General features: G+C 45.9%; 1 protein-coding gene across 2 annotated transcripts in view; it reads right to left on the minus strand.

Moving 5' to 3' along the window:
• The window catches only part of SOCS5 (suppressor of cytokine signaling 5), a 36,241-nt gene extending 34,288 nt beyond the window's left edge, over positions 1–1,953 (minus strand). Inside the window, exon 1 of one of the 2 annotated variants that reach the window (XM_074863538.1) lies at positions 1,818–1,953. The gene's annotated coding sequence lies outside the window, so the exon portion shown is untranslated. The remainder of the gene's footprint in view (positions 1–1,817) is intronic. The other variant, XM_074863540.1, reaches the window with a different exon arrangement.
• Between the last annotated feature and the right edge of the window lie 15,784 nt (positions 1,954–17,737).

Consider the following 17,737-nt stretch of genomic DNA (forward strand, 5'->3'; position numbering starts at 1 on the left):
ACAGTGAAACTACTCTAAAGCTATGTTTTAAATGATAACACACTTTAAAAAATATTTACTGTGGTACTTGCAACCACAGAAGGGTCTTTTTTGCCATTCACACAGAAGGGAAAAAAAAAAAGTGCCCTGAAGCTCATCTCTAAGGGAATTTTAAGTTCAAAAAATAATTACACAGAGATGTTAAGATGAAGTAAAAACTCAAGAAAACAGAACACTCAACTGTATTTGAAGCATTTAGATAGGCATGAAAATGCAGTTTAGTCTTCTGCATCATATTTTAAAGCCAGGAAAAAACCTCTCAAGATTTTTACTCTCATCTTGCTATCCAATGCACATACTTAGTTCACCTGCCTTCTGAAGGAGGCAGATCAATTTAAAACAATAACCAGTCAACTTCCATGCAAATTTATGGAATATATTTATTTTTAAATAAGGTTATATAAATGCAAGCTTTAGGAGGACTTTCCATTCATACCATCTCCCTGCAAATAGTTCACTTGGGCCACATCTATCCCCAAAATATTTTCTTGTTATAGGAGTATACTGCACCAACAAAGCACTCCTGAAGTTGTTGCAATTTATGTGAGAAAAGTCATACCTTTACCAAACTCACAAACCACACCAGAATCAGCTTCAGTGGGAAAGCACTGTATTTGTTGTAAGAGGGTTTGTGTGGCATGGTCAGGGATCACACCTCACATGATGGGATATGGTACCCCATGATGATGATTTATAGTTTATAATCACAGAAACGTTGCGGAAAACTTCAACAAGCTTTAGAGGAGACAGGAGGAAAGAAAAAAACAGAACGACAGAAGCATTCTGTGAGTATTCAGAGAATAGAAGTGTAACTATCGCACATGCTGTGTTCATAAGAATACATGATCAGATGTCACACAAACCTGATGAAAGAAACATATCGGAGACATAAATGTATTCCACGAGATTAAGCTATTGTGATTCAATGCAAGTACTGAATTACAAAGTTAACAACAGCAGAAATAACATGATTTACTGCTTCTACGATTCCAAGAAACCATTCATAACTTTGAGTTGGATGCATATAAAGACGACTTCCAAACTTTTATGAGCGCTCGTGAAGGAAACAGCTGATGTTTTACCTATCATCCTCCACAGAAGGGGTTAACAGTAGGTTGTGTGCCCTGAAGACTCCTGAACGGCAATTTTGTAAGGGTGATTTCCATACGGACAAACCCGCGTGCAAACACAACCACAGGAGACCGCCGACCAAAGCCCCCTGCTCCTGCACCAGCTTCCAAATCCAGCTGGAAGCCCGAGAGGAGCAGCAGCCCGGCGCTGCCTCCCCGACACGGGGCACCCCCGACCGACTGCCTTGGGGTGCCGCCACCGGATTCGGGCCGGGGCAGGTTTAAGCCCCAGCCCCCCGGGCTTCGCCGCAAACACCAGCCCCGGCTCCACCCGCCTCCCTCAGGAGGCAGGAGGGTGGCCGGCACCGAGCGGAGCTGCCCTCCCCCCCCCACCCCGCTGTCGTCCCGCGTCCCCCCCACTCTCCGCCCCAGGGCGGCCTTCTCCCCCGCGGCACCCCGCCGCGCCCGGCCCGGCCGAGCCCCGCGGCGACAGTCCGCAGCCCAGCCCTCCCGCTCGCCCGGCCCCGTCCCTTCCCCCGGCTCCCTCGGGCGCTGGCTGCCCGCTGCCGCTCCCCGCCTCCCTCACGGAGCCGCGGCCTCGGCGGGCAGCAGCGGGGCCGGGGCCGCGGCGGGGAGCGGCCGCCTCTCGCCGCCGGGGGGCGAGCGGCGCAGGTCCCGTCCGCCGAGCCCCGACCGGGAGGCACCTACCGCTGCGCCGCGGTCGGGACAGCGACGCCTCAGCGCCGTCCCGGCGGCCCCACCGGCCGCAGCATCCTTCGCCGCCCCGCCCGGGCCCGCCGCCTGCCGCTCGGCGCGGACGGAGCGATCCAGCGGAGCCCCCTCCCCGGCCCCCCTCCGCCGAATGGAAAATAGTTCCCCGGGCCCCGGAGCGGAGAGAGCGGGAGCGACACCTGGCTAGCCAATGACAGTGGGCCTGGCCCTCTGCGGCGCCAATGGGAGCGGCAGGCTGGCCGAGGCGGGGCGTCGCCCAGCCTACCGGGCCGCAGCGTTCGGGCTGACCCGCTAGGATGTCTCCGGCTGGCCTCCATTGACGACCATCTTGGAGTCGGGCACGATGCCCAATCTGGGAAGGGGCTGGCCGGCGGCCATTTTGGGTTCGGGCGAGGGGCGCGGGGAGGGGCTGGGTCACGTGGAGGGGGCCGACGGGAGGAAGCGGCGGGGGCGGGGCGACCGCCGGCTGCCGGGGGCAGGGGGCTCAGCTCGGCCCCCCTCGGCCCCCCTCCGCCGTGCCGTGCCGTGCCGTGCCGTGCCGTGCCGTGCCGTGCCGTGCCGTGCCGTGCCGTGCCGTGCCGTGCCGTGCCGTGCCGTGATTCACCCGTGACACTCGGCGTCAGAATCGGAACGGCGGTAGCAGCCAGGGGCCGGCCGGCGGGAGCCGCCCAGGTGCTTGTCCCCGGAGCGGAGGCCGAGGGGCTCCCCGCGGGCGGCGGTTAAGACGTGTCCGGCCGCCCTGGCCGTGCGGACCAGACCCCCCGCACCCGGGCGGGGTCGGCCCCAGCCGGGCAGCGCGTCGCGCGGCCTCCGACATCGCCGCCAGCGCGGGCCCCCCCGAGCGAGCTGGGGGCTGCCCGGGTCCGGCTGCCCGGGTCCGGCCGCCCGGGTCCGGCGGCGGCGCAGGCCCCGGTGGCTCCGCTCGCCCTTGGGAGCTTTGAGGAAGTGTTGAGAGCAGCTGCCCAACGAGGTGCATGTTTTTCCTTTTTAAAGAGGTGGCTCCGTGGGTGACAGAGTTGCTGGGGCAGCGGCTCGTTTAGGTAACGCCTCCAGCTGCCCTAGCACTGTATTTGAGGAAGTCAAACGGTTCCTTGTAAGCAGAAGGGACTACTAAATGCTTACAAATTGAGACTCTTGAAGACACGTGGGTAACGTTGGAAGGGAGTAATACCCCGTTCAAAACAGCTTCCTCTCCTTTCTCTTCCTCCGTATAATGGGGAGTAAATTAATTGCTTGGCTAAAGTACAGATGAAGTACATTGGATCGTGTCAAAGGAATCACTCATTGCTGCACCCGTACAAAAACACAACTTGGTATTCCAAGTAACAGGGCACATCTCATCTTTCAGCATCTAGCAGACAAACTGGGACATTACAGTACAGAAGGTGGACAGTTAGATGGGAAAAAAATGAGGGTTTTCATCAGGCCCAGAAGGTAGGGGTCCATGGGTTTTACTCTATTGGAAGCCAGTAGCAAGCAGAGTACCACAGGCGTCAGTTCTGTCTGACATCCTTCTCAGTGACTTTTGAAGAGGAGACGGAGTGCATGCTCATAAAGTTTGCAGGTGATGCCAAAGTGTGACAGTGGAAATGCTGGAGGACAGAGCTGCCATTGAAGGGGGTCTAGACTGGTCGGAGGAATGGCCTGACAGGAAGTCTATGAAATTCAGCAAGTCCAGCGCTTGGGAAGGAAGAGCCCTTTGCAACAGTACAGGCTGCGGACTGGTGGGCTGGGGAGCAGCTTTGCAGGAAAGGGCATGGGGTCTTGGTGGACAGCAAGTTGACCATGAGCCAGCAGTGTGTCCTTGCAGCAAGGGAGGGCAAAGAGCATCCTGGATTGTACCACCAGGAGCATAGCCAGTAGAACAGTGTGTCCAGTTTTTGATTCCCAAGTGCAAGAAAAACCTCAACAAACTGTAGCAAGTTCAGTGGAGGCCACCAAGTTGTCCAGGGGAAGCTACAGCACTTACACTGTGAGGAGAGGCTGAGGTAACAGGCCTCATTCAGCTTGGAGAAGAGGCAGCTTTGGAATACTTCTGCATACAGATCACAGCCTAGCATATACATTACCAGCAAAAACCCCCAAAGATGAAATAATACACTGTATAAGCAATTCTGCACCTCGGAAGAGGATGAAAAATATAATGAAACATACATAATTGATGTTAGTTGCATTCAGAATGATACTGATGAGGCCAATGTGTGAATTTACATTTCTAGAACAGGGTAGCACTCATGAAGGATTCATGTGCACCCAGCACAGATGCAGCTAAATTGCCACTTGGCAGTTCTACGTAAACGGTGCGAGAAAGAATGAGCCAACAAATAGTAACAACAGACAAAATAAATATAGAGCTAGGATAGCCAGGATCTAGTTAGTCTAACAGTTCACAAGGGGAAATGCAAAGTCCTGCACCAGGGGAGCAACAGCCCCTGGTGCCCATATGTGCTGGGGGACAACTGGCTAGAAAGCAGCTTGCAGCGAAGGACACGAGGGTCCTGGTGGACACCAAGTTGAACGTGAGCCAGTGATGTGCCCTTGCCACAGAGAAGCGTAGTAGTATCCTGGGCTGCATTAGGAGCAGTGTTGCCAGCAGGTTGAGGGAGGTGATGCTTTCCCTCTGCACTGGTGAGGCCACACCTGGAGTACTGTGCAGTTTTGGGCTCCCCAGTACAGGAGACATATGGAGCTACTGGACAGAATCCAACAGAGGGCCGCTAAAATGAGTAGGGGATTGGAGCATCTCTCCTATGAAGAGGGGCTGGAAGAGCTGAGACTGTTTAGGCTGGAGAAGAGAAGGCTCAGGGGATCTCACCAATGTATATAAATATCTGAAGGGAGGATGTAAAGAGGTCAGGGCCAGACTCTTTACAGTGGTGCCCAGTGACAGGACCAGAGGCAATGGGCACAAACTGAAACACCGGATGTTCTGCCTGTACATTAGGAAACACTTTTTCACAGTGACAGTGACCAAGCACTGGAACAAGTTGCCTGGGGAGATTGTGGAGTCTTGAATATCCTTAGAGATATTCAAAAGCTGTCTGGGCATGGTCCTGGGCAGCCAGCTCCTGCTGATCCTGCATCATCAAGGGAGGTTGGATGAGATGATCGCCAGAGGTCCCTTCCAACCTGTACCATTGTGTGATTCTGTAACCTTTAGTATCACCACATCCCCTGAAAGCTTTTGCTTCAAAAGCATCATTTATCACTTATGCTGGTTTTGGCTGAGATAGAGTTAATTTTCTTCACAGTAGCTAGTATGGGGCTGTGTTTTGGATTTGTGCTGGAAACAATGTTGATAACACAGGGATGTTTTTGTTACTGCTGAGCAGTGCTTACACAGAGTGAAGGCCTTTTCTGCTTCTCACACCACCCCGCCAGCGGGTAGGCTGGGGGTGCACAAGAAGCTGGGAGGGGACACAGCTGGGACAGCTGACCCCAGCTGACGTTTGTCTTCCCAGGTAACCATTACACATGATGGAGCCCTGCTTTCCTGGAGATGGCTGAACACCTGCCTGCCGATGGGAAGTGGTGAATTAATTTCTTGTTTTGCTTTGCTTGTGTGTGTGGCTTTTGCATTAGCTATTAAATTGTCTTTATCTCATCCTGTGCATTTTCTCACTTTTACTCTTCCAATTCTCTCCCCCATCTCACCGGGGTGGGGAATGAGTGAGCGGCTATGTGGGGCTTAGTTGATGGCTGGGGTTAAACCACAACAATCTTTTCTGCAGTTACCCAGTACTGACTCCACTTGTATAAAAGTTTCATAAGTCAGTTTTAACTTCAACTTGTAGGCTGTTTCCCTTTATAATTACTTCTGCAGCAAACTAGCATTCATTTTCATTTCTAGTATGTAGTAAATATTTTTATGCTAGATACTTACAAACTTCTCAGAAGTATAAAATTTTAGTAACCTAATACCCCAGATTTGCTGTATCTCTTCTTATTTATAGAGCAAATCCTCTTGATGTTACCATTTTTCTCAGGATTAAGGTTCAGCAACGGTTGTCTCCATCTAATGAAAACACCTGCCATTCTGGTCTGCTACTTGGGCAAAGAACTAGTAACCGAATAGAGGGAGATAATCATCTGCTTTGTTCTTACTACCATATGTTTCATCTTGGGGATCTGATGATAGGATGGAGGAAAAGAAAGAAAATAGGCTGCTACTTGCTATAAACAAGAAGAAAATTTCCTAACACCAGAAGAGCTAGACTGTAGCCAGAGCCCAGCAGGATGGAAACTCTGCAACTGGTGGTTATCACCAGCCTGATCCGCACAGCTGTGGGATCTACTTAGATTTTGGGAGAAAGCATTGGTACAAGGGACCAACAGAGAGACCTCAAAGCATGATGTTACTTGCTGTGGTGTTTCTATACTAATGTGTTGGTGTGGTCATCTTAAAGACCTGTATCAGTAAGGCTCTGAGAAGGACATGAGAAAGCCATGGGCAACTGTGGATGCTCCAGACTATGAGGCTGCAATGAGTTTATTAAAAGAAATCAGATCACCTCCTTTCTCAGGATGTGCACACACCCTTGAATGCAAAGCAGTTCTCTTGGGAAACATCTGTGCAATCTCTTTTTTCATAAGGCAATTAATTTTCCCGACGGAGGGCAATGATCCATTCATTGTGGGAGGACAAGGGGACACTGTGAGGAAACAGGGCTTGGAAGAAGGTGATCAGAGGCTGGAAACTGAGCAGGCTGCTACCTCCCACATTGGCCTGCTTTCATCTTTCGATGTTTATTTCCCAGGCATATCGCCGGCTCCCGTGTGTGCTGCCAACAATGCAGCGCAGCACTGCTGGGCATGCCGTGCACAGTGCCCTCAGCCTGCCACTCCGGGGTGATGCTGCCCACATTCTGTGCTATCAACCACTGTGGTTGCTTCACTAGCCCTGAGCTGCCACACTAACCCTAGCCCAGCTCTGCCAGATCGTTGCTTCTCAATGTGTCCCTGACTGATCCTGGTTCTACATGAAAAATTGCCTGACCCTAGCTCTGCAGCTCTGGCTCCAAGCACTTTCTCCTGCTCCCTTCTCCAGGGTTTATCCTCTCTGCAATCTACAGCAATTCTGAGAAAGCAAATGCAGGCACAGACCTTAAATAAAATTTTCTAATTCCAAATGGAACTTCATAAAGTTTGATGAAGTTAGTCAAGGCACATGTTCTACCTTCACTCCTAGCAGCATCATCAGTCACATACTAAACCTCAGTTAGTGTGTCAGGAGTTGTAAAATTGAATTGTAATTCAGCAAAGCAAAATAGCCCCCTTTCAATTCTGGCTGGCGTAGCAAGCAGCCTTCTCTGCAGACCCAGCATCCCTGCCCTGTGCCCAGATGTCTGTGTGTCTGTGACAACTATGGTGCAGCTGTAGTGGTAGGACTTTCCTGTGTTAGGGTGCTTCTTCTAGGCCATAGTGACACACAGCCAGAGGATTGACCATGAAAGCCAGAGCAGTCATCAACAGCACGATCATTTGATGCTGCCTCCTTACTTCCAGGCTCTTTCCCTTCAGACTAGAACTAGATGAACACCTCTCTCTTGTTCAGCCAGGCAGAGGAGAACAAATAGTGATGGAAAATCTAAGATAAAGTAATGAAAGAGAGCTGGAGTAAAACAATAACCACTTCCATTATCCTGCTGAGGCAGTCTTGGTGTCTGTGGATAAATCCTGTCAGCAAAGGACACCTTGAAGCAAAAGGATGATGAGCATGTACTAGATAAGCCACAAGATTTGGGAAGAGTGACTTGCAATAGGGACAGAGACCTCTACAAAGCAGAAGTGGACAATCCTGGGGAAGGTACAGCAAGTTCACACAAGTGCGGAGCCTTGCCTGGTATCTAATCCAACAAAAATAATCCCAACATGGGACAGTTTTAGGATTAAGAACTGAGGAACCCCCTCAGAAGGCCAGCCAGTTCCATGCATGTGGGCACCTTGAGCTACCAAGTGCTACCCTGCTTTGCCTTCTCTGACCTCTGATAGTTTTGCTTGCATGTTAAATCAGCTGCAGCACGGTGATCTGGTTATTTGCAAGCACTCTCATTGTTCATTTTACAGGACCAAAAGTTGCATCTTGCCCAAATGAATAGAACGCAAATTTGCACTTAAAAATGTGAGAACCTCAGGTACCAGAAGAGAAATATTTTTGAAATGTTGACCTGAATACCCAGCATATCTGCCCTGGCCAGGGACTGCCCTTTGAAGAAAAGGCAAGGCTGCTTAAATGACTGTTACTAAACTGGGGAGACATGGTTCCAAAGGTTTTTAATCTGGGCTAACTGAACATGACTAGAAGTAGAGAGGTGTGAAATAAGGATACCCTGGTGTAATCACTGTGGTGGAGGAAGAGCTCAGAAGCAGTTACTTGCTTTCTCTTTCAGTCCTTTGCTTTCTTCTGCCTGCTCCAGTGCAGCTGAGCTGGGGAAAAGACCTAGAAGCCTTTCTGGATTTTTCTGAAGCTGGGTCATCTGGATGGATGAAATAAGAACATCTGTGATACTCCTTTCTCCGTTGCTGCATACCTTGAATGAGCATTGACACCAAGGCTGAAATGTCAGCTTTCTGATTCAGTTGCGAGTTCCCCACTTTGCACAGGTGTTAATAGTGATTCCTCCTTGCAGGCAAAGGACAGCCAAGCTCCAGAACAGCTTCAGGCAGGTGCAATACATACAGTGACATTCAAAAGAACTCTGACATGTCCAAGCAGCACCCAAGACTGTGGGATTTGGTCTTGATCTTTCTTTTACTGAGTAATACAAAACAACTGCTAGAACCGGTCCCTAGCCTACCCTCTTTTGCTTACATGCTTGTTCATTAAGTAGCTTCCAATCATCCTAAGAGTCTAGAAGTCTGTTCTTGCAGGTGCAAGGAAGGTATCATTTTAAAATATTTTCCTTTGAAATGGATTTATTTGTGATCTACTCTGGTGCTCTATTACTAATTTGTGAATTGACATACTGTTTTTTTTGTTTCCAGTAAACATCATATACCATGACCTTAAAATGACAGGGACTGAAGGCTTTAAGAGGAAGGTAGACGATTTGCAGAAAGTCAGTGCTTAGCATTTTCTGAAAACCAGGTCCCTCTTTAAGGTATTGCAGACTGAACACATAAAAGCAAAGAAACCCCAGATCATTAGTTACTTTTGAAAATTTTAGCCAGGGAACACTTTTTTAGTGCTGGTTGTGGAGTCATTAATTATCATTGCATAGAATGCAATAACAAACCAGAGCTCCCCAATGGGCAAAAGCAAACCACTTCTAGCTTCTTTTTTTTTTATAGCAATAATAAAACATATTATTATGCACTTCCAACCATGAATGTTCTCCAAAGCAACTTGATATTAAAACCCAAAGCATCTGACTGGATGAGTTTTTACAGATTGTTACAGCAGGGCAGGCCAGGAATGTTATTAGAGTGGCCTGAGGCATGGTGCTATTCCATGGAAACTGAAAAACAGTTAAAAATTTAGAGTGTTCCAAAACTCGTTTTCTCAAAGGGGATTTGTGGCACTGCTGAGATTAGAGCCACTGCTATTCAAGCAGCTATATTCCCGATGAGACCTTCATTTGTGCCTATTTTGTCTGAAAAATCTGGTTTACTTCAGCATGGCAGAATACTAATGTGAGCTGACGGTTCTGTTGTCTGGACTTGTTTAGTTTTCCCTCCTTTCTTCAGCAGCAATGTATTTGCATAATTCTTCAGTCTACAGCAACAGTAGGAAAAGATTGGGTTGAAACCTAGTTAATGCCACCCAAATACATTCCAGATTTGTATTTTCAGTGCTCAGTCCCTATGACTGCGCACTGTGCTGCAAGACTGGCAGGCCGTGCCTTCCGCAATTCAACAAGGAAGACCAATCAATCAGCATTGATATAGCACTTTTCATCTGCAGAAGTCACAGTTAGAAAGAGGCAAAGCAAAACGATGTGTGACTTACATGCTTGACACCAGCATGAACAAGGTTGCATTATTTCATCTTTCTGAGTTTTAGAATGAAATTTAGGTGCAAACAGTTAAGGAATCATTGCAAGAGACATGGGCCAAGGTTTTTGAATATAGGTATAAGCAACCTACAAAGTTGCTTTAAAACATCTCTTTGTTCCCCAGGTCACTTGACTGTCAGCATAATTTGAGTATAAATTGAAGCAGCTGAACAGTCCCCAAGAATATCTGTGCAGGCTATATTCTTCTGGGGCAGTGCCTACCAGGAGTTGGTTTGGGAGACATTCTGGTTGGTGGCTTCACTCCACTTGGAGATTTCCACACTTGCAGCAAAGAAGTTTTGAACTTGTTCTGTGTTTTCAGAGCAGTGAAGATCAGTGATGTAGGATTGGGGATTTAGATCTCTTACTCTCATAAAAATCTGGTTATAAATTATTAATGTTCAGTGGTAGTTGTTACTAATGTGATTTCTGAAGGCTGACAGCTAAACTTAAAGAATGAAAAAAGTGTTGAAGGAGTCCATACAATGTCAAAACACCTGAATGATTTAACTTAAATGATCTTGTGTCTGAGTATGTACATGTGTATATGTATAAATATACATACAGATTAGTAATCGATAACAAGGTACTAAAAAAAGAGAGAACACATCTCAGATTTTCTTAATTCTTCATCAAGAAACATAGAAAATACACAGTGTGTTTATTTATTTCTGTGGATTTGGGTTAGGGTTTTTTTTGTTGAGGGGAGAATACAAACTGGGAAATACAACTAAAGCCATAATTGAAGAGAGCTACACAAATGAAAATTATAGGCAAATGAGAGTGAAAGGGATGGAATACTAATAAACATACAATTCATGTGAATCCAGTGTCATTTACATAAGGGTAAACCAGGTTTATGTTGAAATTAGTGCCTATTTCCTGTATCAGGGCTGTCTGCGTTTATTACAGATTGGACATTAAAAGATGTTGTCCTTATAATACCAACTCAATAAAAACTTGAAGCTTTCTTTTCTTGAAGCAAATTCACAGAATCAGAAAGTCACAGAATGGGTGACGTTGGAAGAGGGAGCTCTGGAGGTCATCATGTCCAAGCCCCTGCTCAAGTAGGGTCAGCTAGTGTGGGTTGCCCAGGACTCCATCCAGCTGAGTTTTTAATATCTCCAAGGATGGAGATATTCAACCTCTCTGGACAACCTGCGCCAGTGTTTGATCACCCTCACAGTAAAAAAGTGTTTTCTTGTGTTCAGATGGAATTTTATGTGTTTCAATTTGTGCCCATTGCCTCTTGTCCTGTCTCTAGGAACTTCTGAGAAGAGTCAGCCTCCCTCTTCTTCATTCCCTCACATCAGGTATTTGTACACATGGATAAAATCCCCCTGCACCTCCTTTTCTGTAGCCTGAATAGTCCCACCTCTCCCAGCATCTCCTACTGCAAAAGAGGCTCCAGTCCCTTAATCACCTTTGTGGCCCTGTGCTGGCTGAAGTGTCTCCAGGAAGTGTCTCTTGTACTGGGAAGCCCAGAACTGGACACTACTCCAGATGTGGCCTCACCAGGGCTGAGTAAAGGAGAAGGATCACCTCCCGTGACCAATGTTCCTCCTAATGCAGCCCAGGATGCTGTTGACATGCTGTTTTCTGGGTGCAGTGGTGCTGTCCTGGGTTTGAGTGGTGGGGTTTTTGGTAGCAGGGAAGGGGGCTACAGTGGTGACCCCCTGTGAGAAGCTTCTCGAAAGCTCCCCCGGCTCCAAGTCAGACCTGCCTCTGCACCAAGGCTGGGCCAATTAGCTGTGCCTCTGTGATAATATGTTTAAGAAAGGGGACCTGCGAGGAGGAGTTGGGTTTGTGAGGAGGAGTTGCGAGGAGAACATCTGTGTGAACACTGAGATCAGTGGAAGGAAGGAGAAGGGGGAGGAGGTACATTAGATCATAGCCCCCCTGTATCCCATGGTGAGATGGCAGGGCTGCCCCCCCTGCCACCTATGGGGGTCTATGGTGGAGCAGATGCTCACTTGCAGTCTGTGGAGGACCCCACACCAGAGCAGGTGACTGCACCCAAAGAAGTCCAGGACTCTGTGGGAAGAAGCCCCCGCTGTTGTAGTTTGGTGCTGGAAGGACTGCAACATGCCGGTGTGACCCACGCCAGAGCAGCCTGGGAAACGCTGTGGCCCATGGGAGGGACTCATGTCAGAGTTGGTTTGTGAAGGACTGTCTCCCATGAGAGGGGAACCACACTGGAGCAGGGGAAGAATGCCAGAAGTTGCCCCCCAGCCCCGAGGTGGAAGAAGCAGCAGGACTGACAGCACCCCCCATTCCCTGTGCCACTGGTGGGGGGCAGGTAGTGATATCGGGAGCAAAGCTGAGCCTGGGAAGAAGGGAGGGGTGAGGGGAAGGTGTTCTTAAGATGTGGTAACGCTTCTCACTGTCCTACTCTGTTAAGTGGTGGTGTTGTTAGTGTCTGTATTAAATTTCTGTTCTATTTTACTTCCCCTAATGAGTCTGTCTTTTGACTGTAATGGGTGAGTCGTCCCTCTCTGTCCTTATCTTGATTCCTGAGCCTTTTGCTTTATTTTCTCCTTCTCAGCACTGGGGGGGAGGGGGGAGTGAGTGGCTGCGTGGTGCTCAGTTGCCCTCTGGGCTCAGAGGTCAGGTGCACGCCTGCAGTCCCAGCTACCTGGGAGGCTGAGTTTGCCAGATCGCTTGAGCCCAGGAGTGGTGGGCTGCAGTGTGCTATGCCGAGCAGGTGTCCGCACCAAGGCCAGCATCAGTATGGTGATCCCCAGGGAGCTCAGGGTCACCAGGCTGCCTAAGGAGGAGTGAACCAGGCTAGATTGGAAGCAGAAGGAGTCAATGTTCATTGCAATAGAGAAATTAAAGAAACTGAGAAAGTTTTAGATGTGAATTTTAAACCTAGAAGGGAATTAAGTTGTCTTAAATGTGCTATATTTTGAATATTTTTAATGATAGTTTGACTTATTTTTTAAATGAGGGGGGACTTTTATCACATGTTCAGCTAACTAAATAGTAGCTAATCTTTTTCTAAATTAGTTTTCTAAGTTTTATCTCCTAGATTAGAACAGGATGTATTACCCTACCTACCTTGCCATTGACACAAAGGGAGCATAGGTGACTAGCTTAGGCAAGATACCCAGTGCTCAAGGTAATAGAGCCAGGTAAGACAACTCCCTGATCTCCTACCTCACACACCCACATACGCATACTCACAGACACACACACACACACATAGAGGCAGTGATTTGGCAATGTAATCAGCACTGAACCAAGAACATTTGTCAAGCACATTCCTCTTCCCAAGCCCGCACAGCTGGGCAGCAGTACACCAGTGCTGTGGCTGTACTTGCTCAAGGTAAGGCTAGGCACTGCTTCATTTACTTCTGTGCCACCCTGTACTGTTGGGGTGACGGTGAAAACAGTGCGCTTTGGGGCACTGTCGTTGTTTCCCACAGGCATAACACACTGTTCAGGAAACTTTTCCAGTTGCTCTTCTGGACTTCAAACAGGTTGTTGGGATCAGCTTTGATTAAGTCACTCAGGTTGCAAAATGGGCTGAACAACAAACTGCATGTTTCATCAGACGTTCACTTCACCAGTGAGTATTTCTGTGAGTGCCGTGCTTCTCTGCCAACTACACAGACCACTTTTGTATCTAGGATGGAGTCTGCTTTTAGGACATGTCTACCAGGACCAACATTGACTCCAAGAATGTAGACATAGACATGTCTGAGAAAGCAAGCAGCAAGTTATGGTTGTTTTCAAGCCTCTTCTGAGGCAAGAGGAGGCCTCAGGGGTACATCTCAAAGTGTAAAATGGTGACCAGATTAAAGGAGATTTAAAGCACAGATTAAAGGAGCCCTTATTAGAGTACACATTAGAAGAAGTAGGACAGCTAGAACATTTTCTCAGGATGTGCTCAGAACCACACAGGAATTGTTTCAAAGAGCAGTGGCTTATGACTAAAAGAGACAGTTTAAAGTGCTTTTGGACATCATATGTCTCTCATCTTTACCACAGGTTTAGCCTTGCATGGGCAAACAGTTCAATTCCAGCACAAGGGGTGTTTAATTTCTTATTAAATGATGTTGTTTAAACGTTGGCAGTTTGAAGCAATGGTGCAATGCTAGATTTTTATTCTCTGACTCTTATGACCCCTCTTCTCCACTCTTTTTTGTGTTGACAGCCCACTGAGATTAACCTGTATGTATTGGCTCGGTAGGAGCACAATATGGTCAAATAATACTACCAGTTCCAGTGCTTATTTTTCTAAACAATCCTAGTGTCTCCGGTCAGGCTATTTCCATTGATAAAGATCATTCTTGTAGTAAAGGAATATACTATTAGTCTTTTTTTATTTGTAACTGACAAGTAGATGGCCTTTTAACTGGCAATATCTCTAAACTGTATGCAGCTATATGACTAGAAAAAGATTTACTTGAAGAAACTTAAACATTCATGCTGATCCCTCCTTAAAACTTAAATGTCAGAGTTCCCTATGTCTGAAATATCTGTCTCCCACTGATTCCAGTGAAATAGATACTAATTACCCTTTGAGGATTTGAACCTGGAGCATAGTAGAAGGCAAAATATAACTCACAGAAATGCATAATAGAAAAATAATTATGGTATTATAAAAATAACTTGTAGTGCTTTTGTAGTGAATATTCTGCACTTGGATGTTTTCTTTAAAAGGATTTACAAGATTTATACAGCTGGTTCTACAATGTTTTAGAACTCAAATCTGAGATAGATCATGTTCTTTAAATTGCAACAACCATCTGAATTTACTTTAAATCAGTTCAACTTACAAGAATGAGTATGATTTTTTCAACAGGCTCTATTTTCTCCTGTATGTATTTGATAATATAAGATACAGAATCACTCAGTTGTTTCTATAAAAGACTATACTTCTGCAAAGTTCTAAGAGCAGTCTCTCAAATCAGCTTATTGCAGTACCTGTTAGAGACAACAAGCTATATTGTCTGTTATTAGGAACAAGATATGTATCAAGCTTTGATGTTAGCTACCACCTGTGGGAAACATTAAAAGAAATTGGCAATAGTCAGCATTTAACTCTGTATGACAGGAAATGCAAGCTGTGAGGCTAGTCACAAAATCTAGCTGATTTTGGTCCGCTAGGTCAGATTTTCGTTTTTAGGCACAAAACTGTAGTTATAAACAGCCAGTTTATACCTGCAGACAGACATTGAACTATCCAGTTGCCTAGATGACACATAACATTTGTGGTGTGCTTTTGAGCAAGATGCTTTTAGATGTATTGAATCTGGATATCCTTATTTTGGGTTCAGTAGAACATAACAGGTTTTCAGGTCTTTATGGTCTCACTTTGGGAAATTAAAACATTCAGGTAGCTTTCCACACTCTTCTTCATCATATATATTATATCACTTATCAACCTCCTCAAGGCTGTATATTATAATCCTTGGAAAGACTGATATGTCTCATATTCCTCAGAATCTCCCCAGGCCACCCAGGTAAATTTTAGATGGTAAATCTGAGCTGCCCATTCAAAGCTGGACCCGAGTCCATCTTTCCCTGGGCTTGGCCTATGCTTTTTGAGTGAAAATTACTGTAGTGCCATCTAGTGCTACCCCGCTGATCCTTGCATTCGCTATATAGCATTTCCAAGGCCATTGCTCTGGATTCATTACTTCTAGCTCTAATCACTCTGAAATCTTGAAAATGCAATTAAATTCTTCAGGAACATTCCACACACCCCCCCCCCCCCTTTTTTTTTTTTCTCAGGCAAGTCATGATATAGATTATATACATTTGTATAACAGACCTTTCAGCAATGCATTAAAATTGGCTCTGAGCAGTGTGACTATGTGGAATGGGGAAGGAGCTGGAGATTATTTTACAAAGATCATGTGTTCCTGTATCTTCAAAATCTACAACTTTTAAAAATAGGAATGCAGAAGTTGCTCAGGAAAGTATGCCTAAAGAAAGGGCCTGATGCCTTCCAGTATGGCCAGTCTGTGTGTAGGGCTGGAGAGCACCAGCAAGGAGAAGGGAGGTATCCTTGCAAAGATGATTTTGAAGCACCAAGCCTAGCCCAAATGGTGAAGAAACTATTCTTTTCCTTGTATATATGGGGTGCTATCTCTGTTGAAAATTCCATAGGGATTATTACCACACCCCAGGAGATGAAAAAGACTTCCAAAACTTTCTATGCAATTCTGTTAACTAAAATGTACCCGGTTCATGTAGCAATTGTCCCTGATAACTCACCCAGGTCTCCTGCGTTCCCATACTAGGAGCCCTAAAGAATTTTGGTACAGACATGGGACAGCTGCCCTAAAGTAACTGTAGTTGAAAACCAGTTACCCAGCTGGCAGCTTCTGGCTTTCTGCAGCCTGAAGCAAGGCAGTGTGCCTTGAGACACCTAACGCCTTATGTTGGAAGTATTTTTAAAGTATTACTACAAAGACAGTCCTAGTGAGAAACCTATAGGAAATAAGCACTTAGGGGCTTGTGAAAATCCTGCTGGGTTCCTGTCTACAGCTACAGAAGCTTTTAAATCTGACCTCAAGACACCTTGTGTTCAAGTAAACTTGCTTTGCTAAATGTGACACTGATTTTGTGTGCTGTGGTACAATGTGACCTGTGTGATTAAAAGTAGCTGCTATCGCCAGATGTTCCACGTGTCTCCCTAGGGCGCTTATTTAAAGTGCTGGCAACATGTACCACCAAGCAGTCCAGCTCTCAGTGGGCCAAATGACTATTTCTGTTTTCTTGAAGAGCTATAATGTCGAAGCATTTATCTGAAGTAGTTTGAGGCCATGCCCATGGTAACAACTGGGAGAGTGAATAATTTCAGGTACTTAACAGGTTCCACTTAGACCAGTAAAGTCTATTCTATGATTTCTTTCATTGATTTCACAGTCATTGTAGTTCAAGAACTATACTGGGCTTGCTCTTGAAGAGTCCTACTGTCACCCTCAGCATTCACATTTTCATCACACCTTCAAATACTGACCTAAAATTAGACTCTGTTCCTGAAATGAATATATTGCTCTTCAATAAGCAAGCAGCAAATTGAATGATAAATTCTTGTCTTATATGCTTAGTGTTGAATAAGCTTGAGGTAAGGTAGGAACGATTACTTTTTGTCACATCTAAGGTCATAAGGTAAATAAAAGAAACTGTTTTCCATGTGGTCTGCTTGAAAGTTACAGCAATTTATTAGCTATCAGAGCAAACTTTCCCTGGGAGAAGAACTATAGGTAAGATAGTAAAATAGGTAAGAGAGGTAATGTTATAAAACTTTAAATAAATATATATCAAGAATTTAACCTACCATACAAATCTAGAAGCGTTATTGCTATTTATTTTTAAACTTAGGAATAGACACAAACTTCCATATACTTGATATAAATGTCTAGACCTTATCTTATTTGAGTGAATTCATGTCTGTTTAATAAGCAGAATGGTGCCAACAATTTTATAGAAAGCCCCACACGTTTTTTTTCCTCTGGAATGTCTCCAAGCAAGTCACACTCTTAAAAAAAAATTTGGCCCTCATCCTGCAAAGGCTTGTGTATGTGTCAAGTTTTGCATGCTGTGAAGAGCCTCATTGATTTAAATAGAGCTACTCACAAAGTAAAATGTTAAGCATCTGCACAAATTTCTCCAGGTTTAGGAGTTCCAGGTGAAATACATTTATGTGTTCTTAACCTTCATTTTGAAAGGGCCCCTACTGCCCAGTGTTCAGTTTTTGTGTATCCAACAATTTCTGTAGCTGTTCTAGTAGTACTCCAGCCTGAATTTGCTGGAACATTTCACAAGATCCTGTAAACTGTGCAAGAGGAAACTGCAAGTAGGAAACCTACCTAGTCTATACTTTTCACAGATCAAGAGTCCAATACGTGATCCTTGGAACAATATTTATAGATCTATGTGAGT

The sequence above is a fragment of the Strix uralensis genome, chromosome 3 (assembly GCF_047716275.1).
Source record: "Strix uralensis isolate ZFMK-TIS-50842 chromosome 3, bStrUra1, whole genome shotgun sequence".
In the NCBI taxonomy this organism is placed as follows: domain Eukaryota; kingdom Metazoa; phylum Chordata; class Aves; order Strigiformes; family Strigidae; genus Strix; species Strix uralensis.